Source organism: Ovis aries, chromosome 25 (genome assembly GCF_016772045.2).
Source record: "Ovis aries strain OAR_USU_Benz2616 breed Rambouillet chromosome 25, ARS-UI_Ramb_v3.0, whole genome shotgun sequence".
In the NCBI taxonomy this organism is placed as follows: Eukaryota; Metazoa; Chordata; class Mammalia; order Artiodactyla; family Bovidae; genus Ovis; species Ovis aries.
Genome location: NC_056078.1, coordinates 44,797,308 through 44,812,478, shown reverse-complemented (window position 1 = coordinate 44,812,478; position 15,171 = coordinate 44,797,308). Strand labels below are relative to the sequence as shown.

Genomic DNA, 15,171 nt, shown 5'->3' with positions numbered 1-15,171 from the left:
GCCTAGATCTGATAGATAGAGTGCCTGATGAACTATGGACGGAGGTTCATGACACTGTACAGGAGACAGGGATCAAGACCATCCCCATGGGGGAAAAAAGTGCAAAAAAGCAAAATGGCTGTCTGGGGAGGCCTTACAAATAGCTGTGAAAAGAAGAGAAATGAAAAGCAAAGGTAAGTGCTTAGTACAGAACAAAACTCAAATAAAAACTACATATTATATGTCACTAGTTATCCAGGAATGTTGTCATTAAAAAGTGGGGTCTTGATGCAATATCCACAACCCTTTACTACTGAAGGTTTATACTAAACTTGGGGTCAGGAGGCGGTGCCTGCATCGTCTCCACTGTGATCAGGTGTCTTCATCAGATGTGAGGAGAGAGTGCATACCCTGTGTCCAGGAGCCAAGTTCTGTTGTCCCCTTGGTTGGCACCTGCTGTGGGAAAGAATGTCCTTCCACTGGGAAAACTGCTCAAGGCTCATGGAGAGAAGGCTGCACCCACATGGGGTGGGGCTGGCAGCCCCTTCGGGAACGATCTGTGGTGGGGGGCGGGGGGACTGATTGAATGGCTGGGGTGGGGACACCCAGGACGAGGAAGGAGGCCTGAGCCGAGGTCTGTAGGGTCCGGGTTGCCTCCCACCCCACTTGGCTCTGGGTGTGGAGCACAGATACTGAGGGGCTGGGATGCCAGTTGCCAGCCTGGAGGCTGTAGTTGGAGGGGGCAGAAAAGCAGGAGGTGTGGCCCATCTTTATTTCCAGAGACGTTCACCTTTCTGACTCCAGAGACTAGGTTACAAGGAAGACTTTATTTCTGTGGTTTTTTAAAATTGGTTAAGCAATTCTAATTCCTTGGCCTTTCCATCGAGATTTCCTTAAATGATGGATGTTCTATTTTTTCAGCGATAACACCACGGGGAGTTCTACAGCTTATTTGCGTTGAATAGTTCATCTCCAACTTCCTTCCAAGTACCTGCAGATTTATCTCATTTCAAAAACATCAATAACCAAAACACAAGTTGCCGATTGCCTTGTGTGATTGTACTAGAATTTACCTACCTACTTCCTCTTAATGGCTATAATTCCAAATGCCCTCCTTTTATATTAAGTAATACTGGTCTCAATTTTTTTTTATTACACATAAATTTGCACACGTGTTCCCCAGATACCCGTTTGTTATCATGGATCTTTGTGAAATATGTAAAGATCAGTTTGTAGTCAACTTTATGGTTCATTTCTTTGATGATTTCTAGACTTAAAAAGTGCTTTACAAGGACTCCGTTCCGAAGTCAGAGTATGAATGATTCATAGATTTCTTCGATTACTTTCATGGTTGCAGTTTTACAGTCCACGCAGTTCAAGTCCGCCTTGTTGCACCCGCCGCGCCGGGAGTCTCCAGGCGGGGCCCGTCTCCGCAGAAGCGCCCAGGGAGCTCTTTCCCACTCCCCGGCGTCCCCTCCCTCTCCAGGGTTCCGGGGCGTCCCCGAGGCGCCTTGTGCGGAGCCGGGAACCGGGAGCCGCTCCAGGGCAGACGGCCCGGGACGAGCTAGGGCGTTTGCCCGCGTGGCTGCGTCCTCCGCGTCCTGCCGGTGACAGGGATCCACCCTGGGGCCTTCCAGCAGGCTGTCCGGAGCCACCCGACTGCCGCTCTGAGATCGTCCGTTCCCTCTGGTGGCGCTCGTGGGAAACAGCCTGCCTGCCAGTGCAGGAGATGGAAGAGACGCGAGTTCGATCCCTGGGTTGGGCAGATCCCCAGGAGGAGGGCATGGCAACCCGCTCCAGGACTCTTGCCTGGAGAATCCCACGGACAGAGGAGCCTGGTGGGCTACAGTCCGTGCGGTCGCGAAGAGTCTGACGCGTCAGAGCACTCAAGCGTCTCACACTTCCCTTTGGAGCGTCTGCGACCTCTGCAAGGGCTGTGACGTGGCAGGCAGGCACGAGGAAGCGTCCCAGGAGCCGGCAACACTGGCGGCGAAAGTGCCAGCATCCCTGAGGCCTAGGCGTCTCCTGCTATCGCGGAACATTGGGCTTCCAGAGTTTTTAGAGAGGGCCCGTTGCGGCGCCCTGAGTCGTGGCTGGGTGCTCGGCTGGGTCGACCAGCACTCCTGGGTGCTCTTCTACAGACCTGCCTGTGGCTATTGGCACCTGATACTGTCTCCAGTGTGTCGTTTACCAGTGGCCTGGAGATGAAACAACCGCGCTGGGTGTCCGCATCGCTGACCCGTGGATCCCGTTCACCCTAATCCCAGACGCTGACATCTCTCCCGGCATAGGGACGGGCACGAATGCGCAACTAGGACTCGGAAATGGAGCCCGGACCTCCCTGTTCTCCATCCCGTGGGACCGCGACAGCCCTGCCCGCGGCCGCCCAGGGTGCGGCCTCCCGCCTTGGGGCCTCCCGCCCTGGGGCGCGGCTGCTCACTGGCGCCCACGTTCGCTTCTCAGGTCCGGCGGGAACCGGGCTCCGGACCCTGCCGCCGGGGACCCCTGCGCAGGTCGTGTGGGCCCTGACTCGGGAAGCGCCCGCGTCCCTTGTCCGGGGGGCTCCGCGGGCACGTCAGTCACAGCCCGCAGTCCCCTCCCTGCGGTGACCGCGGGGACCCCGCAGGCTGGCGGGGGGCGCTCACGTCCGATCCCGCTCGGGGGTCGGAGGCGCCTAACCTGCCTCCGCCACACAGTGACGGTGCAGAGAACCCGGAGCCCGACCGAGCTGCTGCGGGGCCGATCGTCAGCGGCTTCTCACAGTCTGGCCTCCGTGCGCGCGGACACTGAGTGCTCTCGGCCGGGCAACCCGATGCCTAGAGGCCGGGTTTGAAGCTGGGTGCTCCCCCGCACCTTCGCCCGTGTGCGACCCAGGTGCCCCCGGTGAAGAGTGTAAACATTGGCACCTCACTTGGTGGGTTTTGCGGCGAGGTCGACCAGAAGACCGCAGGATGGTGTTTCGGGTAACAAAAATGAGTGAAGAGTTTGTTTTTTTCTATTGAGATCGAGATTCACTACGATATAATCGAATTCTAAAATTTATAGCGAAAATCGCCATTGTTCCCACTCTGATCACTTTGCAGTTAATTTTTATTTTATTTATGTATTTATTTTTTTGCAGTTAATTTTTAAAACATTGAATACAGTTTCTTTGTCCACACTATTTGAAGAGGAAAGACGTGGTCCACGATGCAGAATTTTCTAAATCCTCCTTGGGAGCCGATGATCCTTTCCCTCCAAACAGGCCCACGCCTTAGAGCAACCAACCCAGGAAGCCGGACCCCAGCCTCTACAGCAACACGCCCCAACATCAGCGCTGGATCAGTGACTCACACCTTCCTCCTTTCCAGCCTTTCCATTTACAGCGGGAATGTGATGCCAAATCTGTTCCCCCAGGCAATCACATGGGACACCCCTCTTTGTGTCAGCCTGCCTCCAGCTCCTCATCACAATTTCAGAGCTGGAAAGCCTGCCTGTTTTTTTCACCAGAAATCGTCCCCACTCCCACATGAGCCCAGTGTTTCAGCCTCAGGTGAGTGGCGACTGACTCCTCTGCTGTGCAGACGAGTTCTGGATAAACTTGCCTGTTCTCATTTGGAAACTCTGGGGGTGGCCTCAGTGGCGAAGAATTCACCTGTCAGTGTGGATGTGAGTTCAATCCCGGGGTTGGGAAGAGTGCCAGGGGAAGAAAACGGCAACTGAATCCAGGATCCTTGCCTGGAGAATTCTGTGGACAGAGGAGTCTGCAGGTTTACAGTCCATAGGTCGCAGAGTCTAACATGACCCCCTCGATCGCAGAGTCTAACATGACTGAGCGCCCGCCCACACACATTCTCCTTTGAGGAGGCGGTCTTTGCTCATGCCTACAGAAATGATTAGCGTGAGAACCAAGTTTAGGATGTCACGCTTTCATGTTCTGAAAAGTTGCATGCTAATATTTAAAGTGAAATACACATCATGAAATCCACCCTTCCAGGAGACGACAGTGCAGTGATTCAGTTCACACAGAAATTTGCTCAACTGTCACCACCGTGACTTCAGAATACTTCGTTACCTCAGAAAGAAATCAAAAACTCATTAGACAGCCAGTCTCCCTTCCCCTTTCCCCAGCCCTCAGCCATCCCCTGGGTGCTGTCTGCCTGTGGGCTGGCCTGTTCTGTGTGTTTCAGATAACTGGAGTTGTGCAACTGTGGACATTTCCGGCTGGCTTCTCACACTTGGGGTCATGCTTTTGAGGCTCATCCATGTTAGCCAAGGGTTGGTTCCTCTCTTTTGCTGAAGAATTGCCTATTCTAAGTCAGTTAAGATGGTTAGAGGCACAATCTTTTTTACTGTGAACGATGCTCAGAACATAACAATCACCATCATTTTGTACATTCCGGTCCAGGCCGCCACGTCTTGCTATCCTGCAGATCCCCAACTCACCCCACCAGCCCGGAGCCACCATCAAGCTCAGTGGACAGAAGCCCAGCCCTGCTGTCTTTTCTCAAAACCCCACACGCCACCCCCCCCCCACCCTGAGCAGGACTCCACCAATGGACGCCTCAGGACGGCGGCTAAAGGAAAGGGCTCCTGTGCCAGGCGTTGAGGGTAGTGGTGGCAAATGAGAGAGCAGAAGAGGAAGGGGGCAAAATCCTGACCCTCCAGAATATGAAGTCTCCCAACCAAGTACTGACCAGGCTCCTCAGGGAGGTGTGGCCACTGATGCCCCTAGGCTGGGCACCCTGCCAGCCAGGCTCCAGTCCCAAGCATGCTCTGAGCCCTGGGCTCCCCAGGTTCCTGTGTGTGGGCTGCTCCTGACACACCCTTTAGCCCTCTTGGGGCCGTCCCCTCAAGCTGAGACGTTTTACATGGGAGCTTGTGTTGCTGACTTAAAATTCATAATGTTGTGAGTTGTCTTATTTGGGGCAAAACGCCAGCCTGGGGGACAGTGTCTCAGATCACATTGAGAAACTGCTGCAGAGGTAGGGGGAAGTTCTGTGAATGTGTGACTTTGCTGGAGATGTAATCAAGCCCATAATTTTTTCCAGAAAGTTTGCTAGTCTCGTGAAGATTCACGCTTAGTCAAAGAGCAGAAGTCACCATGAAGGATTTTAGCGCTTTTCTAAATAAGGGGCGACACAAGGCCGGGCTCACGAAACCGTCCCCTGAGAATGTCAGGGCGACACAAGGCCGGGCTCACGAAACCGTCCCCTGAGAATGTCGGGGCGACACAAGGCCGGGCTCACGAAACCGTCCCCTGAGAATGTCGGGGCGATACAAGGCCGGGCTCATGAAACCGTCCCCTGAAAATGTCGGGGCGACACAAGGCCGGGCTCACGAAACCGTCCCCTGAGAATGTCGGGGCGACACAAGGCTGGGCTCATGAAACCGTCCCCTGAAAATGTCGGGGCGATACAAGGCCGGGCTCATGAAACCGTCCCCTGAGAATGTCGGTCTGAAGACTTGTCCTGCAGTCTTCCCCGCAGCACAGGCGGCTCCTCTCTGCTCTCCACCCTGAGCTCCTGTGGGGGGCTGGAAGGCAGCCAGGGCAGCAGCTCTTTCTGTAATGCTGCAGAGGCAGATGGCAAGCGCCGGTTGGTGTGCTGCGCTCGGGGAGTGGGGCCCGTGGCGTTACCGCGGGACCAGCTGGCAGGGGCCACAGGCCGCTCCCCTCTGTTTTGGTGCCATCCTGACTGTGTCCGCCCTGCCCCTGCTCGCTCCCGCATTCCCCCATATTCCTCCAGGAGACTTCCGCCCCCACGCTGCAGGCTGGGGCTTTAGGGACAGCAAGGGCGCTAGCATCTCACAGTCGGCAGGAACCCAGCCAGGCCTGACCTATGGAAGGCTGTCTGGCAGAGGAAAGCAAATTTGCTTGGCGTTAGGAACAGAAAATCCAAGGGGAAGAGTGACTTGTCCTAGGTCATAGAGAGAGCTTAGAACTGAGGTCTGCTGCTGCTGCTGCTGCTAAGTTGCTTCAGTCGTGTCCAACTCTGTGAGACCCCATAGATGGCAGCCCACCAGGCTCCCCTGTTCCCGGGATTCTTCAGGCAAGAACACTGGAGTGGGCTGCCATTTCCTTCAATGCCTAAAAGTGAAAAGTGAAAGTGAAGTCGCTCAGTTGTTTCCGACTCTTAGTGACACCATGGACTGCAGCCTACTAGGGTCCTCCGCCTATGTGATTCCCCAGGCAAGAGTACTGCAGTGGGGTGCCATTGCCTTCTCCGACAGGTGAGGTCTGGCAGCCTCTAAATCTGTCTCCAAAAGACAGACCATCCAAGGAGAGACCTTGAATTACAGCTGTAATCAGCTAATTATAATGAGGTATGTTGGTTAAGTCCAAAGAGGGAGCAAGTGTGTCCCGGTGGCAGAGGGTGAAGACTGCCCCCATCTGTTTCCCCACTTCCTGCTGCGCAGGGGCCCAGACAACTTATGTTCCCAGAATGTCTTCTTTTGGCTCGGGTATCTGGAAGGAGTCCTGCCATTTGTTTCTCAATGAGGTTTCTCAAGGAGGGTACAGTCATGAAATTTCTTTATTCAATTGAAAATAAAAATCCTGCCAACTACTGAAGTGGCAGATGAGGTGAGGGTGAGACAAGGCCCCTCAGCTCCTGGTCCCAGAAAGAGGGCAGAGGAGGAGACAGAGACCTGTGATGAGCTCGCGCGCACGGTGTTTCTTTCTCTGCTCACTGAGGCGTCATCACAGTTTGAGTTCCTTCCTCAGTCTGGTCCAGTGTCCTCACAGATCTCACAGGCTGGAGAGGTAATCAAGCACGGTCAGAGCCCTGGGGAGTTTCAGATGAGCCCAGAGGCACCACGAAGCAGCGGTGGCCATCAGCAGGTCTTCATGGAGTGGGCAACTTCTGAGCTGGGCCTAAGGGTGAGTTAGTTATCTAGGCAAAGATTGGCACGGGTGCCAAAACAAAACACAAGGTGAGTGAATGAACAGGGGGCCCTGTAACACAAGGAGGCAGCCCACCAGGACGGGAGCCTGAGGTCACAGGCCCCCCCGGGAGACCTGCGGGCAGGGGCTGCAGTGTGCCGCCTGCCTCACCCGCCATGTGAATGAACGGGGCGTCCCTCTAACACAGGGAGGCAGCCCACCAGGACGGGAGCCTGAGGTCACAGGCCCCCCTGGGAGACGTGCGGGCAGGGGCTGCAGTGTGCCGCCTGCCTCACCTGCCGTGTGAATGAACGGGGCATCCCTCTAACACAGGGAGGCAGCCCACCAGGACGGGAGCCTGAGGTCACAGGCCCCCCTGGGAGACCTGCGGGCAGGGGCTGCAGTGTGCCGCCTGCCTCACCCGCCATGTGAATGAACGGGGCATCCCTCTAACACAGGGAGGCAGCCCACCAGGACGGGAGCCTGAGGTCACAGGCCCCCCTGGGAGACGTGCGGGCAGGGGCTGCAGTGTGCCGCCTGCCTCACCCGCCATGTGAATGAACGGGGCATCCCTGTAACACAGGGAGGCAGCCCACCAGGACGGGAGCCTGAGGTCACAGGCCCCCCGGGAGACCTGCGGGCAGGGGCTGCAGTGTGCCGCCTGCCTCACCTGCCGTGTGAATGAATGGGGCGTCCCTCTAACACAGGGAGGCAGCCCACCAGGACGGGAGCCTGAGGTCACAGGCCCCCCGGGAGACCTGCGGGCAGGGGCTGCAGTGTGCCGCCTGCCTCACCTGCCGTGTGAATGAACGGGGCGTCCCTGTAACACAAGGAGGCAGCCCACCAGGACGGGAGCCTGAGGTCACAGGCCCCCCGGGAGACCTGCGGGCAGGGGCTGCAGTGTGCCGCCTGCCTCACCTGCCGTGTGAATGAACAGGGGGCCCTGTAACACAGGGAGGCAGCCCACCAGGACGGGAGCCTGAGGTCACAGGCCCCCCGGGAGACCTGCGGGCAGGGGCTGCAGTGTGCCGCCTGCCTCACCTGCCGTGTGAATGAACGGGGCGTCCCTGTAACACAAGGAGGCAGCCCACCAGGACGGGAGCCTGAGGTCACAGGCCCCCCTGGGAGACCTGCGGGCAGGGGCTGCAGTGTGCCGCCTGCCTCACCTGCCGTGTGAATGAACGGGGCATCCCTCTAACACAGGGAGGCAGCAAACCAGGACGGGAGCCTGAGGTCACAGGCCCCCCCGGGAGACCTGCGGGCAGGGGCTGCAGCGTGCCGCCTGCCTCACCCGCCATGTGAATGAACAGGGGGCCCTGTAACACAGGGAGGCAGCAAACCAGGACGGGAGCCTGAGGTCACAGGCCCCCCGGGAGACCTGCGGGCAGGGGCTGCAGCGTGCCGCCTGCCTCACCTGCCGTGTGAATGAATGGGGCGTCCCTCTAACACAGGGAGGCAGCCCACCAGGACGGGAGCCTGAGGTCACAGGCCCCCGGGAGACCTGCGGGCAGGGGCTGCAGCGTGCCGCCTGCCTCACCTGCCGTGTGAATGAACGGGGCATCCCTCTAACACAAGGAGGCAGCCCACCAGGACGGGAGCCTGAGGTCACAGGCCCCCCTGGGAGACCTGCGGGCAGGGGCTGCAGTGTGCCGCCTGCCTCACCTGCCGTGTGAATGAACGGGGCATCCCTGTAACACAAGGAGGCAGCCCACCAGGACGGGAGCCTGAGGTCACAGGCCCCCTGGGAGACCTGCGGGCAGGGGCTGCAGTGTGCCGCCTGCCTCACCTGCCGTGTGAATGAACGGGGCATCCCTGTAACACAGGGAGGCAGCCCACCAGGACGGGAGCCTGAGGTCACAGGCCCCCCGGGAGACCTGCGGGCAGGGGCTGCAGCGTGCCGTCTGCCGCACCCGCCATGTGAATGAACGGGGCGTCCCTCTAACACAGGGAGGCAGCCCACCAGGACGGGAGCCTGAGGTCACAGGCCCCCCTGGGAGACCTGCAGGCAGGGCTGCAGTGTGCCGCCTGCCTCACCTGCCGTGTGAATGAACGGGGCATCCCTCTAACACAGGGAGGCAGCCCACCAGGACGGGAGCCTGAGGTCACAGGCCCCCCTGGGAGGCCTGTGGGCAGGGGCTGCAGTGTGCAGCCTGCCTCACCTGCCGTGTGAATGAATGGGGCGTCCCTCTAACACAGGGAGGCAGCCCACCAGGACGGGAGCCTGAGGTCACAGGCCCCCCGGGAGACCTGCGGGCAGGGGCTGCAGCGTGCCGCCTGCCTCACCTGCCGTGTGAATGAACGGGGCATCCCTCTAACACAGGGAGGCAGCCCACCAGGATGGGAGCCTGAGGTCACAGGCCCCCCTGGGAGACCTGCAGGCAGGGGCTGCAGTGTGCCGCCTGCCTCACCTGCCGTGTGAATGAACGGGGCATCCCTCTAACACAGGGAGGCAGCCCACCAGGATGGGAGCCTGAGGTCACAGGCCCCCCTGGGAGACCTGCAGGCAGGGGCTGCAGTGTGCCGCCTGCCTCACCTGCCGTGTGAATGAACGGGGCATCCCTCTAACACAGGGAGGCAGCCCACCAGGACGGGAGCCTGAGGTCACAGGCCCTCCTGGGAGGCCTGTGGGCAGGGGCTGCAGTGTGCAGCCTGCCTCACCTGCCGTGTGAATGAATGGGGCGTCCCTCTAACACAGGGAGGCAGCCCACCAGGATGGGAGCCTGAGGTCACAGGCCCCCCGGGAGACCTGCGGGCAGGGGCTGCAGTGTGCCGCCTGCCTCACCTGCCGTGTGAACTTTGCTGCCCCACTGGCCTGTGCTCCACCCGCTCAGCGAGGCCTCTCTGCCCTCTGCTCGGGCATAGGTCCTCTTTACTGGCAATCCGCACGTGGTGTTCTGTGTGCAATTGCCCTCCGCTTGAGGGGAGTGGCTTGGTGCAGAGGTGAGTCAGTGTGCAGTCTGAGGCTGGAGAGGACGCTGGGGAGTCCTGCAGTGGTGGGATCACGGTGGGAGGTGTTGGGTGCGATGAGGCAGACGCCACTCCTGAGACTTGAGGGCGGGGTGATTAGTGGCTGCCCTTAAAGGGTGGACTCATTTGGGGCCGCATTGCCTTTGAGAAGTTTGGTGGATCTTGGGTCAGAAACATCTGGAAGGAATTACATACAGAGGATGAAGATATGAAAGCATTTGGACCAGAATTCATGACCCAGGTGAGGTGGGGAGAAAGTGGAGTGGAAGGGGCCTCAGGACATGGTGGAAATTCATTGACCACGGTCGTCAAGGGGGAGACCGTCACTTCCATTCCACAGCCTCCTGGTTACTCCCAGAGTGCCGGGTCCAGAGAGACCACTCAATAAACAGGTGCTCACTTGATCCAAAACCACTGAAGCTTTCACTTTGATTCACCACGATATAATATGCTGAATTCAAGAGACTGGTGCCCAGGTTTATATTAATGAGCTAGAAACGAGAAAGAAAAAGACTCAAGAAAAATGAAAGAATCCACACTATCAAACTCTGACCATGCTTTCCACGGTGGCCTCAGGGTCTTGGCACTTGCTGCTCTCCCAGCTCAGAACACTCTCCCCATTGATTACTCTCGAAACACACTCTGAAACTTACCTAAACTTCCTGAGTTTATTTTTCTCCCAGGTGCATATTACCACTGGACTTGGCATACATTTTACTTTTTCTGTCTCTAAGCCTGTCAGTTTCGTATAAGGATTGGGGTCTCCAGCCTCCTGCTTGACCTACAGCTGAGCCCCGGTGTCTGGAATGGGCCAGGAACAAAGTGGGGCCTCCATGAACGTGCTCTGGGGAGGGAGCCCTGAGCGTGTAGTGGGGACAGGAGGTGTCACGAAGCACTGTCCCGGGCTGTGAATGAAGGGGTCGGAGGACGACAGCCTGCCGTAGGTCTTAACTCTTTTGTTTTGCATCTGTCTTACGTAATCAAGATTGAACATCAGGCCCGGAGGAGGCAGCCACTCTGACCTGGGGACAGCTGTACGCAGAGTAACCCGCAGCTCCTGTGCCGAGATCAAGAAGGATGGGTGTCAGGTCCAGGCTCTCACCGGGAGCTCTCCTCCTCCACCACCTCCTCGTTTCTCTCTGAGAAACCTACGCCCAGGACTGGTGAGTCCTGCCCTTGGCCACAGAAGCCGAGCCCAGAACCAATGACACTTCTGGAGGTAACTCCGCCCTTTGTAACCATTGCCAAAACACCCAGTCATCACTAACAAGCTTCCTGACTCCCAATTAGGCAAAGATGCCCACTCCAGTAAACACTCGTAGCTCCCTAATCAATCACCTGATGCCAGCCCTACAGCAGGAATTTTCTTTGTCTTGAGGCTATAAAAATTGGTTATTAAACCCACAAAAACTGCCAAATCTCCCTGGTCTGCCCGGAGTTCAGCCCACTGTGATGGCAGTGCCCACATTATCTCTGCTTTGTGGGTAATCAACCCACTGCCTTCTGAAATGCTGTGCCTGGAGATTCCTTTCCAGCCCACACTCAGACTGCCTCAACAAGCATGCCAACCAATCCCTCCAGTTGGTGGGGCAGGTTCTGAGCGGTCCATATTTCCAGCTCAGAAAAGACTTGGCCTGTGCTTTGCAACTTAGAAACCCCTCTCCGCCACAATGAACCCACTTGCGTCTCACCTATCCTGCAGTCACCCCACTTCCAGAGGTATTTGCAGTCTTTGTTCAGTGGGTGAGAACCCACAGGGCAGGCGCTGAGGCTCCTGCAGCCACCACGACGATCCCCCGCACCTCTGTGAGGAGTCCTGAGCCTCTGAGGGGATGGGGCCCCCTCCGTGGGTCTCCCTGGGGCTGTGACAGAACCTCCTTCCTACTGGACCGGCACAAAGATGACTTGTCCATACCCGTGAGGGGGCAGGTAGGAGCGCACTGCGGCCCCGAGGGCCCAGCGCCCTGGGATCCTGGGGGTGGGAGCGGTGAGGGAAGGGGCCTGCAGGGTGGCTCGCCCGGGGTGGGGGCCGGGACGCCAGGCTGCTTCCAAGTGGCCACACCAGCCACAGACGCTGATGGGGACAAAGTGCTCCGGGTCTATGCAAGCCTGTCACGCAGCGAGTGCTCTCAGAACCAGCGCTTATGGTAAAACACCTGTGCTGATTGGCAACAGGGGAAGGGATGCCTGTGACCCAGGAAACTCTCCCCTAACCTTCAGGAAACACTCTGACAGGGTCTCTGAAGATGCAAAAAAAAAAAAAAAGTCTGCCTTGGTTAAGAAGACAGGGGAGGAATTGAACATTGGCTGCAAAGGTACATTTTTGAAGAAGTAGAAAACAGCACTATTTCTAAATTAAAAGCCTGTGTTTAGAACAAGCTTACTTAGATGACTAACTGTATACTGCAGGCGCTGGTGAAAGCAAAAGCTGTGTTGTAGGCTGTGGTAACTCCCACTTGCACTTTCCTGAAGTCCGCATTGGTCTAAGGCTGGGCGCCGCGGGGAGGTGCCAGTTCTGCGCCCGTGTGCTTCACTCTTTGGAAGTGATCACACCTGTTTACACCGGTGTGAGGCGTGGGGCACAGGGGGCTGGGGCCCCTGGGCTGTGGGGACAGAGGGAAGGGGGTTGGCCAGGGAGGGGGGGTCCTGCCCTCGGGCTTCTGCTTTGCCCAGGCACTCAGGGGCCCCTGGTTCGCTCTTGACCTGCTAATGGGGGAGACAGACAAGAAGAGCCAAAGGGGGAGCTGCAGTCTGCGCCTTCCGTATACCCTCCATTTACCTCTTGGGCATCGAGCGCTCCCGAAGCTCTTCAGAGGCCTCGGTTCTTTGGGTGTCTTTGGTCTTCACTAGTCTTCTTGCTCAGGTGTGTATGTGCGCACGCATGCTGTAGCTGCAGTCAGGTCTGACTGTGCCGCTCTGTACTATAGGTCCACCATGCTCCTCTGTCCACGGGGTTCTCCAGGCAAGAATACTACAGTGGGGAGCCGCTCCCCTCTCCAGACATCTCCACCCGGGGCTCGAGCCTGGGTCTCCTGCACTGCAGGTAGGCTCTTTACCGTCTGAACCATCAGGGAAGTACTTACTTAATTGTAGTTATTTTCCAGCAACACTATTTGGGGGTTGACCTCAAGAGTATCCCCGTGTTTTCCTTTCCCCTGTGATTTGAAGCCCCTGCTGACACCCTGGTGCTCCCACTGGGTACCTTATTATTCTTCGCCCACACGGCCTGCCCCAGTGCCGCCCCTGGCCAGAGAAACTCTGTGAGCTAGCAATGGAGTTCAGTCAATGACCTACCAGCAAATCTAATGAAAACCGCCCATGAACTCATGGTTTTCAACCCATTCCTGAAATGTGAATTGATGCAACTTGAGGGACAAACTCTCATACAGCAAGAACTCTGGGAAGGGTGTGGGTAGGGGGAACATGGCAGAGACACCCACTGGGCTCCTAGGAGGCTGGCCCCTTCTCTCCTGGGGGGACTGCACACACAGCTTTGAACTGAGCACATGGCTGCCCGAGACTACAGACATTCCCAGCATCCTCTGAAGCGGGGATGCTGGTGAGACCAGCTCTCTCTCCCTCCAGGATGGAGGGAAACCACGTGTGCTCTCCCTTCTCCTGCTGTCTTGCTGTGGGAACGTCAGCCGAGAAGGGGAAGCTCCATTCTGCTCCAGGTCCACCCTGGAGGGGGCAAACGCCCCTGGGATGACAGAACAGTATTCCTAGGACGAGAGTGGAGCTTTCTGGAACAGCCCTGCCAGACCAACCCCGGGCTGCCTCACTCCACATCTAAATGGGGAACAGACGCACACTTCTCCTGGCTGTAATTTGGTGGGGACTTTTTTTTTTGTCCACAACCTTGACTGGCACATCAGGCTCTGAGGGGGTTTCTGTGCAGCGGCCTTGTCAGGCTGCTCAAACATGCAAAAGTCTGGTGTTTTCAGCTCTCCTTTCTGTGGGAGGACAGCCAAGCTCAGCTCCATCTGCTGTCCTCTCCAGCTGCGTCTCTGAAAACCTACATGGAAAATAGATGTTCCTGACTCCGTGAATCAGGAGGTGATCCCTCTACCTTCCAGGGAGATGGACTTGTTCCTTCCCCCGCACCGCGCACCCCCCACTCTCCCCTAAACACATAACTGGCTTTGAGATGTGTGCTCTTTTCCTGATAATAAGGGCAGTTTCTAACTGCACAGCCTCGAGGCACAGGCATCTCGTGTGTGGTGTAACTGGATTATCACAAGGAAGATGAGTTTCACTCTGGTAGGTCCCCTGCTAAACTGATGCATTGAAAACTTTCAGTGGAAATATCACTAAAACCCATTTTCAGTATTAAGCTAAAATGTGGGAAGTTGCTAAGTTTTACCCTAAGTTCTCAGGTCAAGGAGACAGATATTTAGGATTTCCCAGGGGTCTGATCTTGTTTATGTAATTTCTTAGATATCCTTCGCCCTTATGGAACCTGCTAGTTTATAGAGAAAAAAAAAAAAAAACGCATATAGTGAAATACTAAACTGCCTGAGAACATGGTAATAAGTTTGATAATTCATTTATTCATTTGTGCTTGTCTGAAAAGTGTCTTCTCTTTCAGGGCTAGCTTAAAATATAATTTATTATTTAAAAATGTCCTTCAGGTCCATGTGAGCCTTAGAAGAGACATGGGGGGATGAGAGTTGACTCAGGCCAAGCTGCTCTGGATGATTCTCTATGAAATACTGACAGTCTCACCCACAGATGGCTGATGTCTCCAGCATCACAAGACAGGGCTGGTCTTTCTGGAGGAAGCTCACAACCACATCCTCACAGGTCACCGACTCCTGAAAACACAGTGGGTGTTCCACATCACGGGGTACTGTTGCAGGAAGGAGGCCCGTTCCAGGGCCCAAAACTGGGCTCCTGTCCAACACTCGGAAGTGAATTGTCCAAGGAGACACATGTGCTGACAAAGCGAGAGAGTTTATTGGGAAAGGGCACCAGCATGGAGAGCAGGAGGGTAAGGGAACCCAAGAGAGCAGCTCTGCCACACGGCTCGCAGTCTCGGGTTTTATGGTGATGGGATTGGTTCCGGGTTGTCTTTAGCCAATCATTCTGACTCAGAGTCCTTCCTGGTGGTGCACACTTGGTTCAGCCAAGATGGATGCCAGAGACGAGGATTCTGGGAGGTGGTCAAACATGTGTGGTGTCTCCTTTTGAGCTTTCCCAACCTCTTCTGGTTGGTGGTGGCTTATTAGTTCCGTGTTCCTTACCAGGACCTCCTGTCATAAAACAGCTCATGCAAATGGTTACCGTGGTGCCTGGCCAGGCTGGGCGGTTTCAGTCAGCATGCTTCCCCTAACGGTCCCACTGTGGTTTTATAGATCAGGCCA

General features: G+C 56.5%; 1 long non-coding RNA gene across 1 annotated transcript; it reads left to right on the top strand.

The window, feature by feature from the left end:
• Positions 1-505: 505 nt before the first annotated feature.
• LOC121817950 (uncharacterized) lies at positions 506-4,868 on the top strand. The gene is made up of 2 exons (XR_006058029.1): positions 506-4,236; positions 4,367-4,868. It is a non-coding gene; the product is annotated as an uncharacterized LOC121817950 (long non-coding RNA).
• The last annotated feature ends 10,303 nt before the right edge of the window (positions 4,869-15,171 follow it).